The sequence below is a fragment of the Sus scrofa genome, chromosome 13 (assembly GCF_000003025.6).
Source record: "Sus scrofa isolate TJ Tabasco breed Duroc chromosome 13, Sscrofa11.1, whole genome shotgun sequence".
NCBI classification, from domain to species: Eukaryota; Metazoa; Chordata; class Mammalia; order Artiodactyla; family Suidae; genus Sus; species Sus scrofa.
The window spans coordinates 100,816,731-100,834,403 of record NC_010455.5 but is presented as its reverse complement, the minus strand read 5'-3'; the positions used below and the strand labels follow the sequence as shown (position 1 = coordinate 100,834,403).

The window sequence follows — 17,673 nt, the reverse complement described above, 5'->3', positions numbered from 1 at the left end:
TCCCACTCATACTCTCCAGATTTCTTTCTGTATAAATTATAAAATTCAGTAGTTCTTTTGGAGGGTAGCACATCTCCTCATGGGTCACACTTTGTATGTCACTTTTAGGGCTACTGGGACTTGAGTCTAGTTATAGGTCTAGAAGCAGAGAGGGGTAGTGGGAGTGAGTCCTGAGAAGCAGCATTGTCCTGTTTGGCAACTGCCTCAAGGGAGCACATTCTAGTTTCCTCAGATAAATCAGAGTTAATCCCCTCAGATAGGGGTGGAAAGACTGCCGTCACTGGGGAGAGGAAAACACTTCTACTGGGGAAGAGGAGACTGCTCTCATTCAGGGTGGGGAGGCCTCTTCTGCTGGGAAAGGAGACTCATCAGCATTTAGGGGATTAGTGTCTCCAGCTTCACTAGGGTCTTCCCACAGGTCCCCATTACACCTTACAGGATCCCAGTCTTTCCTAATCACCATCCTCACTGTAAAAGAATACACCCTACAGAGGCTGGGTGTTTAACTTGTGCTGTCATTCAGGTGATGAGAATCGGCATTTGGTTTTAAGCAACCAGCCCTGCAGCTACAGGAGGGAAGGGTCCTTCAGGACACACACAGAAGTTTTTAGGTCACTTACAAGGTGCTTGAGTTGAGAATTTGAATCCCTGAACTCAAACTTTTCTTTCACCACTTTGTCTCGCGACATTAGGACCAACCAGCCAACCTCATTATATTAGCTTTCCAACAGTGTTTGAAAGTATCATATACACAGTCATTTGGTTCTTTGTTTCTTATAAGTGGTTGATTAAGAGTATGCAATGGAAATATTTTCCATATCTCTATTGCTAGATCATGCCACAGACTATCAGTGTTTACTTTACTGGAAACTAGAGTCATTAGCATCTTTTTATCTAATAAGATTACTGAATCAATTCCAGAAATCCCAGAACCAATTAAGAAACCTCTTCCTTAACATTCTGTTTCTTGAGAGCCACTCTCAGTATCAAAATCTACACTAATCTGGGTTCTCCGGTGAAACAAGACCAACAGGTACACCATGGCCCAGTCAAGGTGACACATAAAACTAACCATCACATTTACTGATGCATAACAAATTACTCCAAAACCTAGCAGCTTAAAACAGAAAACATTTATAGTTTTGCTGCTGTTGTGGGTCAGGAATCAGATGCAATTTAGACTCACTTAGGAAGCTGCAATCAGGTTGCTGGCCACAGCTACGATTACCTCAGGGCTTGAGTGGTAATGCATCTGCTTCCAGCTCACTCTTGTTTCAAGTCTCAGGTCCCAACAGTTAACCATAGGTCAACACATTTTTTGCCACATGGTTCTCCATAGGGCTCCTCACAATGTGGCAACTTGCATTCCCCAGAGCAAAGGCTCAGAGAGAGAGAACAAGACAGAATCCAGTCTTTTTGTAACCTAACCTTGGAAGTAACATGCCATCAGTTTGTCCTGTTCTGCGGGTTAGAAGCAAATTACCAAGTGTAGCCCACTCATTTACATATGTAGAAAGCCAATTCTCAAACAGCTTGTGGCAAAATGCACCTGGAAAGCTACACAGCAGACTAGATAGTACTGGTTTCTCCTGAAAGATCATGGAATTTTGTTGTAGGGGAAGGCCAGTGGGGCTGGAGATGAAGGGGCAGGAATGGTGTTAACACTTACATTATTTTCATTCTTTGAATTATTTTACTAGAATGTATTACAGTGTTACATGTATAATTGAAAATAAATACAAATTCAAAATAAATCTCACTGAAAAAAATCCTCATTTGTTATTCAAGAAAAAAAATGTTTTTAAAGGAATGAAAGAGTCATAATCATGGAAATGTTCTTATGCTGAATGGAGAGCTTTAAGACTATCTGCAGCTTACATTATGGGCTATTGCAAAGGTACAATAAAACAAAGGCCTTTTAGTTGGGGATTGATTTTTTTTTTTTTTTTTTTTTTTTTTTTGCCATACCCACAGCATATGGAAGTTTCCCACTTGGGGATTGAATCTGAGCTGCAGTGGTGATTTGTGGCAAGCCAGATCCTTAACCCACTATGCCCAGTGGAAACCCTAGAGGGGGGTGGGTAGGAGGAGGGGATTGATTTTTCTAGGTTGAATAGAGCACTGGTAGTGCTTTTACTTGTTCTTTGATTAAACAAAGAATAATTTTTTAAAAAGCATCTACTCAGGCTGTCAGAGGAAACCAGGAGGGAGAAGGGAAAGAGTTAAATGGAAAAACTTCTTCAGAAGCTAATTTTTGAGAATGACTTTTTTTTTTTTTGCGTACTTCTGATGAAATATAATTTTTTCCCTGATAGACCTAGAGGCTCTAGGGAAATAAAATTTGCTAATAATAATAAAACTGTATAACAGCTTTTGGATACTTACTCTGTGCCAGACTCTGTGCTAAGAGCTTTACATACATCACCCCATTTAATCCTGACACCCCTATGCAGAAGGCATTACAGTCAGTACAGTTGCCCTTTTTTCAGAGTAGGCACGACGAGGTGAAGGGCTCAAGGTCACACAGCAGTAAGTGGTTAAGCTGTGATTCAAACAGAAGTCCTTGCTCTTGTCCTTCCTCATGAGAAATGAGGCCTATCTCTGTCCTCAAAAACAGGAGCACTACCCAGCAGGAAATGTAAAAAGTGATGAAGAAATTAAATTACATCTCTTTCCATCTGTTGTTTCCCAAAGCATTTGTCTAGCTGGGGATGTGATCTCAAGGTCTGGGGTGCAGCCTGTCCCAGATGGTGGACTTGGTCTTAACTTAGGCTGTATGTCAGTACCCAGGAGAGAGGCCAGTTCTGGAACGCCTACTTTGTATCATTATGCAAGCGATTCCTCAGCCACCAAATAAGTAGATGAATGTTTTCTTTGATCAAGGTCCTCCAACTAAGACCAAAGGAAAAAAAGTGGGGCCTCACACAAATAAATCAAACAGGTTTTATACATGAGGGGGGAGGAGCTACTAAGCAAGATTAAAAGGAAATCAAGTACATCTACAGTAAAATTGCCTCACTTTACAACTGAGAAATCCAAGGGCCAGAGAGGAAAGTGATTTGTTCATGGATTTCTAACAACAGGGACATAGCTAGGAGAAAAGGCCAGATCTCCTGGCTCCTGGCTCAGTGCTCTTTTCCCATATGTGTCAGGATGAAGGCCTGGCTGGGATAGGTGGTAGGGTTAACAAAGGTGTTGGCTCCAGGGTAAATAAACTACAAGTGACTGGGTGGACGGTGGAAACACAAAGAACAGGAAATCATTTAGGAGCATGGACCATCAGAAGAACACTTCAAAAAGCCCCAGGAGAGGGTCACTCATTCTGCAGGTCCAGGTCCATGGGGTCAAAGAGTGAGAACAGCACCAGCTGGCACAGGCTGAAAAGCTACAGGGCCCATGGAAAGAAGTACACTTATTGGAAAGGGCTTAAATGAAGACAGGCATTTCTTGGGAAGGTAGCCTGGGCCTGCAGAAAGGAACAGACAAGGAGGAGTGAGTGACACGGGGAGCAAGCCTCTTATGGAAAACACCTTCAGCTCTGTCAACTTAAGGTCAGTGCTGGGTCAGAGCTATGGCTAGGATGGTAATCCGGGGAAGGTTGAGTATAGTAGTATAGTAGTGGTATAGTATAGTAGTATAGTAGTAGTATAGCAGCGATCAAAAACCGAAATGCCTTCAATGGCTAGAGGGATAATAAAAATAAATGATGGGAGGACAGTGAATACAAGCCTCTGCCTACAATCCCTTTCTATCCCTCTCAAAAACACAAACAACAACAAAAAACAAAAACGAAAAAACAAAAAACCACCAAAACACTACCAGCCTGAAGATGGATTTCCAGACTATGAGTTATTTATTTGAGCCTCATAGTTGATAGCTTACTTGGGAGTGGTGGAAAGTGTGGCAAATAGAGGACAATTTTCCCATCTAAACAAAGCAGAGGCTGTTCAGTCCCTGTAAATTTCTGATCTGCCAGAGTGAAGACTCAATACAGCTGGCTTGCCAACTTCCCAAGAGGCACTAGAAATCTAAGCTTGTATGTGTAAGCTTCTGAGTTTTTGTTTGTTATTTGGCCTCACCTGTTGCATGCGGATGTTCCAGGGCCAGGGATTGAACCCAAGCCACTGCAGTGACAATACCAGATCCTTAACCCACTGTACCACAAGGGAACTCCAGCTCCTGATTTTTAACTGCCGGCAACACATTAAAATATTTTAAACCTATATGGACTAGGCAAAGTCACAGACCTTTACATTCAAGGATCAAGGGAAACAGGCCATACTTCCCTAATCTCCAGCTAGAAGGAAGGTTAACACAGCTATGAATCCCTTATCTAGGTCTAAATCCTTATCTCCTGTGGCCAGACAGCTTTTGGAATTCAGCGATTTTCTTATTTTTAATTTTTCAGATTTATGAGGCCAATGCCATGCAGCATGCCAAGAGAACTCTGAGGCAGTGCCCTATTAAAAAACACATCAATTTTTCTGCAGCAAAACATATACATATTTAAAAATCAAGTGCGATAAAGAGTATAAGTGATCTGGAGTTACCAACTGTGGCTCAGTGATAAGGAACCTGACTAGTATCCATGAGGATGTGGGTTCAATCCCTGGCACTGCTGAGTGGGTTAAGGATCTGGCATTGCCATGAGCCATGGTGTAGATTGCAGCCACAGCTAGGATCTGAAGTTTCTGCGGCTGTGGTGTAGGCTGCAGTTCCAATTCAACCCCTAGCCTGGGAACTTCCATATGCTGCTGCACATAATGGCCTTAAAAAGCCAAAAAAAAAAAAAAAAAAAGAAAAAGTATAAATAATCTCACATAAATTCCAGCCAAGTTTTGCCACCGAACAAGATAGTTGCAAACTTACGAAAAAATATTACTTTTTCAAAATCATTGGGATTTCAGAATTATTGATAGCAGACCGTGGACCTATTATGAGAAAGACAACAAATGAGTAATGGGTACATATCCATTAATTAATAGGCACATAGAGTTTGTGCCTGTTGACTTTGGAAAACATGTTTGTATCTTTGCTAACTGGCAATATCCCTGCTATCTCCCCTTCGGCCCCAGGGGAGAGGCAGTGCTTTGCTCTATACCACTGTCCTCCTAGCTCAGCAGGTCCTTCCCTTAACCCCCCAGCATAGCTGAGACAGGCTGTCAGGAAGTTGAGCATAGGCAGTCATTTCCTGCTGTTCTTAGAAGTGACTTCTCAGAGATGCCACCCCATTAGCGACCCTGACTAGACTGCCTCCCTGTTAGGCTTCCAACTATCTTGATGCCTCAAGGTACACACCAGACTTTCAACAAGGACCCAAGCCAGGACAGAAGTTCTCCTTCCTCTCTAGTTCCTGCCCCTCCTCCATCCTCAAGTTTTACATTCCAGTAATTTATAATTGTGGACCTATTACAAGGGGGGAGACAGCCAATGAGTAAAGGGGACACATTCCGTTTACTCAGAGAGTGGATGACCGCCAGTGGAATTGTTTCCCTTCAAAAGAATCCCCACACTAAACCCTGAGGCTGCTGAGCTCCACCCCTTCTCACCCTTTAGGACAATTACAACCCGAGAGCAGCCAGTATCAGCACAATCTGGGTCATGGAATCCCAGTGGGTGTATCCACAATCCATTCTGTGCTGAATCCCAGAGGGAGATCAGATGTGCATCTCTCTCCTGCAGCTTTAGGGCTTCTGCTCCTGATTCTCTGCCTTACTCCACAAAGAAGAACACATACACATGTCCAGATAGACCACAGGCTAAATCCAAAAATGGAAAATAATCCTTTCTCCTGCGGGAAATTGAATTCTGCAGGGTCTTGATTTTGCTAAAACATCACCCTGCAGAAAGACAAACTGGATTTACATTACAAATAAAACCCCTGGTTTAGCTTCTCAACATCTTTACTCCGATAGCCTGTTTCCCTCAAGAACAACACTGGGTCTCCAGAGGTAGGAGTAACATACCCAAAGGCAAATGAAATTCTCTTCTTACAATGAGGATTACTGCTGAAGATCTCATAAAAGAGCTCCTCCCATTTCTGGCCCACTGAAGGTTTATAGAGATCAGGATACTAATCTCAACACCTTCCAGTGGGTGCGTGTGTGCACTCTACTGTAATTAATAAGTAATTGTGGGGTGATATATGATGATGTGTGTATATTCTATTGCTCAATAATTCCTAAAAATCTCTTACCCAATAATTTTAGCTTCCAAATTGATGATTCTTACCCAAGTTATTACAATATTGGTGGCAAAACGGTGATTTTTCTATTGATGTTCTTTTGTTTTGTTTCCTTCTTTGGCCATGCCCATGTCAGGTGGAAGTTCCAGGGCCAGGGGTTGAACCTACACTACAGCTTTAAACAGAGCCACTGTAGTGATAACCCCAAATTCTTAGTCCGCTTCTATTTTCTTTTTACATTTATTAACTAGTAGCCTTCGAGAGAAAAAGCTCATCTCCACCGGCACCTTCGAGTTTTTATGAACTCATGGGTTCTTTTCTGACTCAAAGTAATATGACCATTACATTATTATTCTTTTTGGTTTTATTAATATAGGTGCTGGACAATATTATATGTTACAGGTGTACAATATAGCAATTTACAAACTTTAGAGGTTATAAGCCATTTATAATTATCAACTATTGACTGTATTTCCCATACTGTTCAATATATCCTTGTAGCTTATTTTATACCTAAATAGTTTGTTCCTCTCACTCCCCTACCCCTATATTGCCCCTCCTGCTTCCCTCTCCCCACTGGTAACCACTAGTTTGTTCTCTGCATCTGTAAGTCTGCTTCTTTTTTGTCATATTCACTAGTTTGTTGAATTTCTTTTTTTTTTTTCTCTTTTCTTTCTTTCTTTTTTCTTTTTTTTTTTTTTTTTCCTGTCTTTTTAGGGCCACACCAGTGGCATATGGAGGTTCCCAGGCTAGGGGTGGAATCGAAGCTGTAGCCACTGACCTACACCACAGCCATAGCAACTTGGGATCCAAGCCACCTCTGTGACCTACACCACAGCTCATGGCAAAGCCAGATCCTTAACCCACTGAGTGGGGCCAGGGATTGAACCTGAATCCTAAAGGTTACTGCTCAGATTCGTTTCCGCTGAGCAGAACTCCAGTTTGTTGTTTTTCTTAGACTTCACATATAAGTGATATCGTATGGTATTTGTCTTTCTCTATCTGACTTATTTCACTTATTACAATGCCCTCCAAGTCCATCCATGTTGCTGCAAGTAGCAAAACTTTGTTTTTATGGCTGAGTAGTATTTCATTGTGTATGTACACACACACACAGACACGCACACCTCAGCTTCTTTATCCGTTTATCTGCTGATGGACACTTAGGTTGCTTCCATGTCTTGGTAACTGTAAACAATGCTGCTATGAACATTAGGGTGCATGTATCTTTTTGAACTAGTATTGTTTTTTTCATATATATGGCCAGGAGTGGAGTTGCTGGATCATATGGTAGTTTTATGATCAACTAAATACATTTTTTTGAGCTGCTATGGACTCGTAAGTTCTTTTCTACCTCAAGATAACATAGCTATTACCATCATTACTCTTTTTGATGGCCAACTTATCACAAGGTTGGCCAGGGGGAGCAATTTTAAGCTAGCTCCTATATCCTCTATATACCCATTAACTGTGAGCACTTCTTTCCTTTTGTGCATAAGATGTCTCCAACTCACTGTGCACCATCCATATTCCAGACTTACTTGGAATCAGCCATTTTTCCAAAGAAACTAAGTTTCTTTCACTGTAGAACAATATTTAGAAATCAGTATCTGCATACTAGGTATGACCAATGTTATTGTAGTGTTATTGCTTCTAGGCTTCTTTAGGAGCCTAGAAAATAAAATTTTCAGAGCTAGAAAATATTAAACCATGAGTTAATACTGATACCTCCGATGCAAATCAAGTTTTTTGTTTTTGTTTTTTGCCTTTTTTGCTATTTTCTTGGGCCGCTCCTGCGGCATATGGAGGTTCCTAGGCTAGGGGTCGAATCGGAGCTGTAGCTGCTGGCCTACACCAGAGCCACAGCAACGCAGGATCCAAGCTGAGTCTGCAACCTACACCACAGCTCACAGCAATGCTGGGTCCTTAACCCATTGAGCAAGGCCAGGGATCAAACCCGCAACCTCATGGTTTCTAGTCTGATTTGTTAACCACTGAGCCACAACGGGAACTCTGCAAATCAGGTTTTTAAAAAACAGGATTCTTCTTAACCTTATCTTATAGTGAGAAAAAAACTGGTTTCCAACAATTTTCTCTAACCTAAAATACATATAAAACATTTTCAGAATTTTTTCACTGATATCATTATATTTAAAACAAAAACAAAAACAAAAAAAACACTGGAATTTCCATTGTAGCTCAGCAGTAATGAACCCGACTAGAATCCATGAGGACTTGGGTTTGATCCTGGCTTCCCTCAGTGGGTTAAGGATCCGGTGTTGCTGTGTAGGTTGCAGACGTGGCTTGGATCCTGCATTGCTATGTCTGTGGCCCAGGCTGGCAGCTATAGCTCCAATTCGACAGCTAGCCTGGGAACTTGCATATGATGAGAGCGTGGTCCAAAACAAACAAACCAACAAAAAATCCTAAGATTAGTATTTCGTTGAAATTCTTTGTGTACTTAAAATATATTCTATTAAGGAGTTCCTGTCATGGCTCAGTGGTTAACGAATCCAACTAGGAACCATGAGGTTGGGGGTTCGATTCCTGGCCTTGTTCAGTGGGTTAAGGATCCAGTGTTGCCATGAGCTATTATGTAGGTTGCAGACGTGGCTCGGATCCTGAGTTGCTGTGGCTCTGGTGTAGGCTGGTGGCTACAGCTCCGATTCGACCCCTGGCCTGGAAACCTCCATATGCCACAGAAGCGGCCCTAGAAAAGGTAAAAGGACCAAAAAAAAAAAAAAAAAAAAAAAAAAAAAATATATATATATATATATATATATATAAAGGAAGTGCTGTGCTCAAAAATCAGGTGAATAAATTCTTTTTTCTAAGTGGCCATGGTAAGAATTTCATACTTTTGTTAGGTTAGTTTGAGGCTGTGTTCAATATTAGGGTTTGCTTTTTTAAATTTTTGCTGGTTTAATATGCAAAATATTTACATGGTTCTAAAATTACATAAAGAGATAAGCTCAGAGAAGTTGTATTTCACTTTCAACATTATTGTTAGCCTCTGCCTTAGCCTTCTTATATGTCTTTTTTTAACAATAAGCAAATATATATGTAGTCTTCTTTCTACTCTCTCCAAACAGCAGTGCTTATATTAAAAGGCTATATCCTTTAATATAACAATTTCATACAACAATGTTTATATTAAAGAGCTACACTCTTTTATAGCTTGCTTTTTTCATTTAACAAAATATTCCTTGAAAACACTCCAGATCAGTACATAGAAATCTTTGCTACACAGTATTCCATTATTTAGGTGTACTATCATTTATTCAACTAGTTTTAGATAGAAGGATATTTAGATAGTTTTCTATTTCTTCTATGAAAATTGGTTTGTTTAAAATTTATCCCTACCAGGGACAATTTTGGAAATTTTTCTCTTCCTAGAGAATTAGTTATTTCAACCAGGTTTTCAAATGCATTTGCATGAAGTTGTGCAAAGTAGTCTCTTAAATGTTTAATATTTTCTTCTGCTTCAATGCTTACATCTCCCTTTTTTTTTTTTTTTTTTATTGTTGTGTCTTTTTCTTTTTTAATTGAAGGTCCCTTACTGGTTCTGCTTCCATGAGTGGCTGTGAACAGGGGAAAGGGGGAGGGGAACCAGGTGGCGCATGAAGGGGTCGTCTCCACATCATTCCATTTATACACAGAACTAAACAGATAAGCACAGAGTCACTATTGCGGTTAGAAGTTGGTCAGGAACTGGGGTGTCGTTAAAAAAAATACAGGCCCCTCCCCCAAACAGTGGTGCCTGGGGGGAACTTGATCTGTTTCAACCCAAGAGGAATCAGAAGATCAAAAACGGTTTGGAAAGGCCAGAACCGTCAGGGGTGGCGGTAGGAGGGGGAAGGTCCACCTTGGGGGGGTGCTGTTTGGCAACTGGGGTAAAGGGATTGCCCTCCCCCTGCTGGGATCCCCCCAGCCCCTCTGGTTTGGCAGGAAGGGGGCAGCCTGCAACCCCCGTGGGCAGGTCTGGGGCTGCCAGATGCTCCAGGCGGGGGGCTGGAGGGGGCTCACAAAGGCTTGCTCTCCAGGGAGATGACGGCGCTGCCCCCCAGCTTCTCTGCCAGGGTGCGGCGGTCCTTGACCTGCTCGTAGCAGTTCGCTTGTAATTCATGCTTGATCCCTGTCAGCTTCTTCTTGATGGCATCCTTGGAGCTGGCGTAGATCATTTTGCTCTTCAGGGGTGCACACTCAGGGGCCCACAAGATGAACACCAGGTTCTCCTTCTGGCTCTCCTTGGTCTCGTGGGTCGCGTCATAGAGGGCGTAGCGGCAGTCCTTGTCCAGCAGCATCTTGACAAAGGTGGCATAGGGTCGTCTACAGTCTGGCCCATGTCACCCACGAGGATCTCCTTGCCCTCCAGGATGTTCTTGTCCTCGCTCAGGCAGAAGAGCACCGCCTTCTTGCGCTTCTTCACCTCCTTTGGTGTCGAGGACTTAACGCACCTTCATGTCATTAAACACTTAGATGACCCCGTCAGAGACAGCCATACCAGAGGCCATATTTCCGGAAGCGAAAAGGAGATAGTAAGGAGAGCCAGAAAAGACAAGAGCTGCTTCAGCTGCTGCCGGGATCCGACTCCCTTGTCATTTCTTGTTTTGTATATTTTTTCCCTTTTTCTTTTCATGATTAGGTGAGCTGGTAGTTTATCTTTTTTTTTTTTTTTCCAAAGAACTACTCAGGTTATTTTCCCCAAAGATTAATTTACTAATACCTTTATTTTTCCTATTCTAATAATTAACGTCTGCTTTTAATCTTTTTTTTTTTTTTTCCTTCTCCCTGCTTTCTTTTCATTTATTTTACTGTTCTCTTTACAGGATTTTTTGGTTTTTTTGCTTTTCAGGACCGAACCTGAGGCATATGGAAGTCCCCAGGCTAGGGGTCGAGTCGTAGCTGCCCCTGTTGGCCTACACCACAGCTCATGGCAACACTGGATGCTTAACCCACTAAACGAGGCCAGGGATTGAATCTGCATCCTCAATGATACTTGTTGGGTTCATTTTCTGCTAAGCCACAAAGGGAACTCCTCTTTCCAGGTGTGGAATTGAAATTTTAACTCATTTCTTTTCATTCTGAGATTGTTACTCATAACATTATTTTAGGCTATTGATTTTCCTCCTATCACTGCTTCTTAATTGTTCCTCTATCCCCTATATTTCCTATAAAATAGAAGTTAGATCTAGAAGCCTGATTAGATTTTATCCAAGAACACTTCACTAATGGTGTTGCGTGCTTCAAGTTACATTTTGCCATAAGGCACACGTTACCAGGTGTTCTAGTTTTATTGTTGCTAATTTTCTCCAATTGTGGCCAATTTTCTCCATTTTAAAGTTCCCTATCAACATTTTACCTGATAGTTTTGTTAGCCTTTGGTAATAGTTTCCTAGACAGCCTTTATTTCTTTAGAAGTTACAAAATGGTGATGGGCTATTCTATCACTGCTTCTTTATTCATTAGCTGGAATTCATCTACAAAAATGACTTTTCCTCATTAATTATTTTATTTATATGGGAAAGGTAGGATCCTTGATGTTTTCCCCCTTTATTCATCAGTGTTCAGAATTGTGACAGTTATCTAGCAACCTCCAATGGTAACCGGTGTATTTTTAAAACATCATCATGAACACAGATTTATACATATTTGATGTTTCAATCCACTGCAGTCATTATTCTGTCTTTACTTAACTTTTCAAATTTTATACTGGAGTTGCTGTCGTGGCTCAGCAGTATCTTATGAGGACACAGGTTCGATCCCTGGCCTCACTCAATGGGTTAAGAATCCAGTGTTGCCGTGAGCTGTGGTATAGGCTGCAGATGCGGCTTGGATCTGGCATTGCTGTGGCTGCGGCGTAGGCCAGCAGCTACAGCTCCCACTGGATCCCTAGCCTGGGAACCTCCATATTTAGGTGCAGCCCTGAAAAAAAAAAAAAAAAAAAAGACAAGTTTTACACTTTATCTCTTTTCTCCTACTGTGAAAATCTAAGTTTCTAATAGCATTAACACAAATACTTACATTTGTCCTCTACATCATGTCACTACTACTGTAACAAGAACACAGCATAAGATTTCTTTGTGGTTTTTTTTTTCGTTAGACTATATGCCACAAAGGATATCCTGTATTTTTAAACATGGAACTATTTTCTTTATGCGGACATGGACCAAACTGATATATAAAGATTAGGTTCATTTGTTTCCATTTATTTCCAATTTTAGGGATTTGTTTTCCCCATTTTCAAATTATATAAACCACTTACATGGTTCCAAAGCCAAAAAATGTACCCACAGAACTTCTTCTCTGTCCTTGCTCCTTCATCCTGCACCCTCTTTGCCAATTTGGGAAACTGTTTTTATTAGTTTTTAATGAGTCATTTTATTGTTACTTTGTAAAGAATATAAACAAATATGTTTATTTTACCACCATTTCCCACAAAAGGTAACACAACATAAACACTGTCCTGCATCTTGCTTTATTTCATGTAACACTGGCCTAGCGATAGTTCCATATACCAATATATAAAGATCTTCCACATTCTTTTTACAGTTGAGTAGTTCTCTATTGCTTGGATGCCCCCAAAGTTTACTAAACCAGCTCCCTATCCCTGAACGTTTCCAGATTTTGTTTTGTTCTGTTTTTTTTTTTTTTTTTTTTTTTTTTTTTTTTGCCATTTCTTGGGCCACTCCCTCGGCATATGGAGGTTCCCAGACTAGGGGTCGAATCGGAGCTGTAGCCACCGGCCTACGCCAGAGCCACAGCAACGCAGGATCCAAGCAGCGTCTGCAACCTACACCACAGCTCATGGCAACGCCGGATCGTTAACCCGCTGAGCAAGGACAGGGATTGAACCCGCAACCTCATGGTTCCTAGTCGGATTCATTAACCACTGCGCCACGACGGGAACTCCCTGTTTTGTTCTGTTTTGTTTTAAGTACAGCAAATAATGCCACCATAAGTAGCTTTATGCCTATTATAATAATTTATGTTATAACAATTTCATATTTTTGCAAGTATATCTTCAGGAGACATTCCTAGAAGGGAATAGGTGTTGGGTCAAAGGGTAAATGCTCATGCAGTTTTCCTAGACGTTGCCACACTCCCCACCACAGTGGTTATGCTGCATTTCTTTGCCTTGCCACTAACAATGAGAAGGCCTGTTTCCTCACAGCCTCCCAGTGTCAAACCTTTGGGTTTTTGTCAATCTGATAGGTGAGCAATGGCATCTCTGTGTAGTTTTAATTAGCACTTCTATTTAAAAAAAATTTTTTTTATGTTTCAAGACATTTTTCATCATGGTAAAATATACCTAAGTTTTGCTTTTTAAACCACTATTTTTTTTTTTTTTAATGGCCACATCCTCAGCATATGAAAATTCCTGGGTGAGGGATCCAGGAAGTGAATCTGAGCCACAGCTGCAAACTGCACCACAGCTGTGGCAACGCCAGATCCTTAACCCATTACACTGGGCCAGGGATCAAACCTAAGCAGCCGCAGAGACAATGTGGGATCCTTAACCCACTGCACCACAGGAACACCCCCCCCCTTTTTTTCCTTTATGGCCGCACATTCGGCATATGGAAGTTCCCAGAGCTGGGGGTCAGCCTACACCACAGCCAAGGCAATGCCAGATCAGGGCCACATCTGCAACCTTTGCTGCAGCTTGTAGCAATCCCAGATCCTTAACTCACTGGGTGAGGCCAGGGATTGAAGCTGCATCCTCATGGATACTGTTCGGGTTCTTAACCTACTGGGCCACAAAGAGAACTCCAGGAACTCCCTTTTTAAATCACTTTTAAGCATATAATTCAGTGGCATTAAGTATGTATGTTCACACTGTTATGCAACCACTGCCACTGTCCTTCTACAAAACTTCCATCACCCTAAACTGAAAATCTATACCTATTAAATAAAAACTCCCCACTCCTCCTTCCCCTCATCCCTCGGTAACCACTGTCCTACTTTCTGTCTCCATGTATCTGAGTATTCAAGCAGATTCATACAGTATTTGTACATTTGTGTCTGGATTTGTCACTTAACTGTATATCCTCAAGGATCATCCACACTGCAGTATGCATTAGAATTTCATTCCTTTTTAAGGCTCAATAATATTCTGTACTATGTATATACCCCATTTTATTTATTTATTCATCCTCTGATAGACATGTGGGTTGTTGCCACCTCTTGGCTATTGTGAATTAGGCTACTATGAACATTAGTTTACAAATATCTGTTCATATCTCTGCTTTCAATTCTTTTGTATATATACCCAGAAATGGAATTATTGGATCATATATAATTCTATGTTTAATTTTTGAGGAACTGCTATATTTCTTTTTCACAGTAGCTGCATGACTTTACATTCTCAACAGCAATGCCCAAAAGATCCAATTTTTCCACATTTTTTGCCAACACCTGCTTTCTGTTTTTTGATAATAATCTCTTTTGATAATTCTAATGGGTCTGAAGTGGCATTTCATTGTGGCTTTGATCTACATTCCCGTAATTATTAGTGGTATTGAACATCTTCTTACATGTTTACTGGTCATTTGTATATCTTCTTTGGAGAATTGTCATTTCAAGTCCTTTTTCCCATTTTTGAATTGGAGCTTTAGAAGTTTTTTAAAATATATTCTGGATATCAACCCTTATCAGGTATATGATTTGCAAATATTTTTTTCTCATTCTGTGAGCTGCCTTTTTTAACTCTATTGATAGTGTCCTTTGGCACTTACAAGTTTTTAATTTTAACGAAGTCCAACTTGTCTATTTTCTCTTTTGTTCCTTATGCTGTGGGTAGCATATCCAAGAAATTATTGCCAAATCTGATGTCATGAAGATCTTCCTCCATTTTCATCTGAGAATTTTATAGTTTTAGCCTTTATGTATAGGTCTTCAATCCATTTTGAGTTAACTTCTATATGTGATGTTGGATAAGGATCCAGCTTCATTCTTTTGGAAATGGATATCCAGTTTTCCTAGAGCCATTTGTTGAAAAAACTGTCCTTTCACTGTGAGTGGTATTGGCACCCTTGTTAAAAATCATTTGACCATACATATGAGGGGTTATTTCTAGGCTCTCTATTCTATTCCCTTGCTCTACATGTTTGTCTTTATGCCAGTTTCACAGTTTTAATTACTGTAGCTTTGTTATATGTTTAGAAATCAGGAAGTGAGAAGCCTACAACTTTGTTCTTCTTTCTCAAGATCGTGTTGGTTATTTGGGGTCCTTGAGAGTCCATACATATTTTAAGATGGATTTTTCTATTTTTGTAAAAAAATATTAGGATTCTGATAGGGACTGCATTGAATCTGTAGATCACTTTGAGTAGAACTGACATCTTAACATATTAGGTCTTTCATTCCATGAACACAAGATGCCTACCCATTTATTTACATCTTCTTTCATTTCTTTATGTGATGTTTTTTAGTTTTCAAACTTGCTTAATTCCCAATTATTTTTATTCTTTTTGATGCTCTTATGAATGGAATTGTTTTCTTAATTTCCTTTTCAGATTGTTCACTGTTAAATGTTTCTCTTATGATGGGAAGGCTGACCATCTTTTCATATGTTTAGGGGATATTTGTATTCCTTTTTCTGTGAAATTGTTCATGTCTTGTACTCATTTTTCTATTGCACGGTTAGTATTTTTCTCTAAATTTTTAGCAGCTCTTTATATACTACTAATATTAACCTTCTGGGTAGAGGTTCAAGTCACACAGGTAGATGCATTTGTCAAAAAACAATGAAAGTACAATTAAGATTTGTGCATGTCATTGTATTTAAATATAACATTAGAAGAAACACCTGTAAACAAATATTGAATTCTGGTTAATGATACACATGCATTATTATACTGATATTTGCAATTTACTTTGAGATGTACCCAAAAAGTAATATGGACTGATGGGTGGATAGAGATAAATTATAAACCTGGTAAGGCAAGTACAGTAAAATGCTGATGAGAGAATCTAGGTGGTATGCATTCTCTATGAAACCTACACTTTGTAGAGAAATTCACTATACTTTTGGAAATGTTCATAATGAAATATTAGGGGGAATATTAGCCCTCTAATGACAGACACTACAAATGTTTTCTCCAAGTTGTTGTTGTTTTTTTTAACTTTGCTTATAGCTTTTCCTTAAGAAATGTTTTTTTTAAAAAAATTTATATATAAATGCATTTATAAATCTTTTATTGCATCTTAATTTTGAGTTACATTTCATGAGGTTTTCCCTTTCTTATGTTATACAGCAATTCATTCACACTTTTTTTCTACTACTTGGCATTGTTTTATTTGTGTGTGTGTGTGTATTTCAGTCAAGTTATTATTTAAGAAATAAATCACTGAAGATTCAGTGAAGCCCTGTGATACTCTAGCCTCTTGTACCCTTACCCCTCACTAGAGGTAATCACTCCGTGCTTTGGTTATACACATTTATACACAAGCACATATGTTTACAATATATACTGTATATCTACATATACAGTATATATATTTACAGTTCATGTATATTTACAAACAATATATAACTATATTTCCACATTTGTAAAACATATTCATAAATAGTATCTTTCTAGAACTTGCTTTCTTTGATCAATATATTTTTGAAATTTATGCAAGCTGAGAAATACAGCTCTAATCCATCCATTTTAGCTACTATATGAGATTCTTCCTAAAATATGCTGTATGTATTTATCAACCTCCCCATTTGTGAATATTGGTTTGTTTTAGATGCTTCTCAGTTAGAAAAAGCTGTCATAAACATTCTCATACACACCTTCTTGTGCACATGTGCAAGATTCCCCAGGGAAGACACCTAAGAGTGGAACCACTGATTTACAGGATATGTGCATCTTCAATTTTACTAGAGAAGTGATTTACACAATCATGAGCAGTGATTACATCCTGACAATTTGACATTATTGGACTTTAAAATTTCTAGCAATAAGTAGATATAAAACTGTGTCTCACTGTGGCTTTAATTTGCACTTCCCTGATTCCAATGAAAATGTGCATTTTTTCAGATATTTACTGGCCACAAAGATTTCCTCTTCCATAAATTACCTCTTTGTATCCTTTGTAAATTTTTCTACTGATCTAAGCAGGTCAATTTGCATGGGCCTTGGAACTGTGTAGTTACACAGGGCCCTGCACTTAGGAGGGCCCCATGCTTTGTTTTGTTGCTGCTTTGAAATTCCTAATAATTTTTTACAAGGGGCCCTGCATTTTCATTTTGCACTAGGCTCCACAAGTTGTGTAGCTCGTCCTTAGGCTGAACCATGTTTGAACTGAGCTTTGAAGGATGAAAAGGGATTCATACTGATCTTCATTGTTCACTATGGCAGCCACTTAGCCTTATTGTTCAATACGGTGTCTACTTAAATTTAAATTAAGTAAAACTAAAAATTCAGCTCCTCAGTCTCCTTGGCTACAGTTCACATGCTCAGTAGTTACAAATGATTTGTTCCTATGGTATTGGA

General features: G+C 39.7%; 1 pseudogene; it reads right to left on the bottom strand.

Moving 5' to 3' along the window:
- Positions 9,686-10,713, bottom strand: LOC100623012 (annotated as a pseudogene).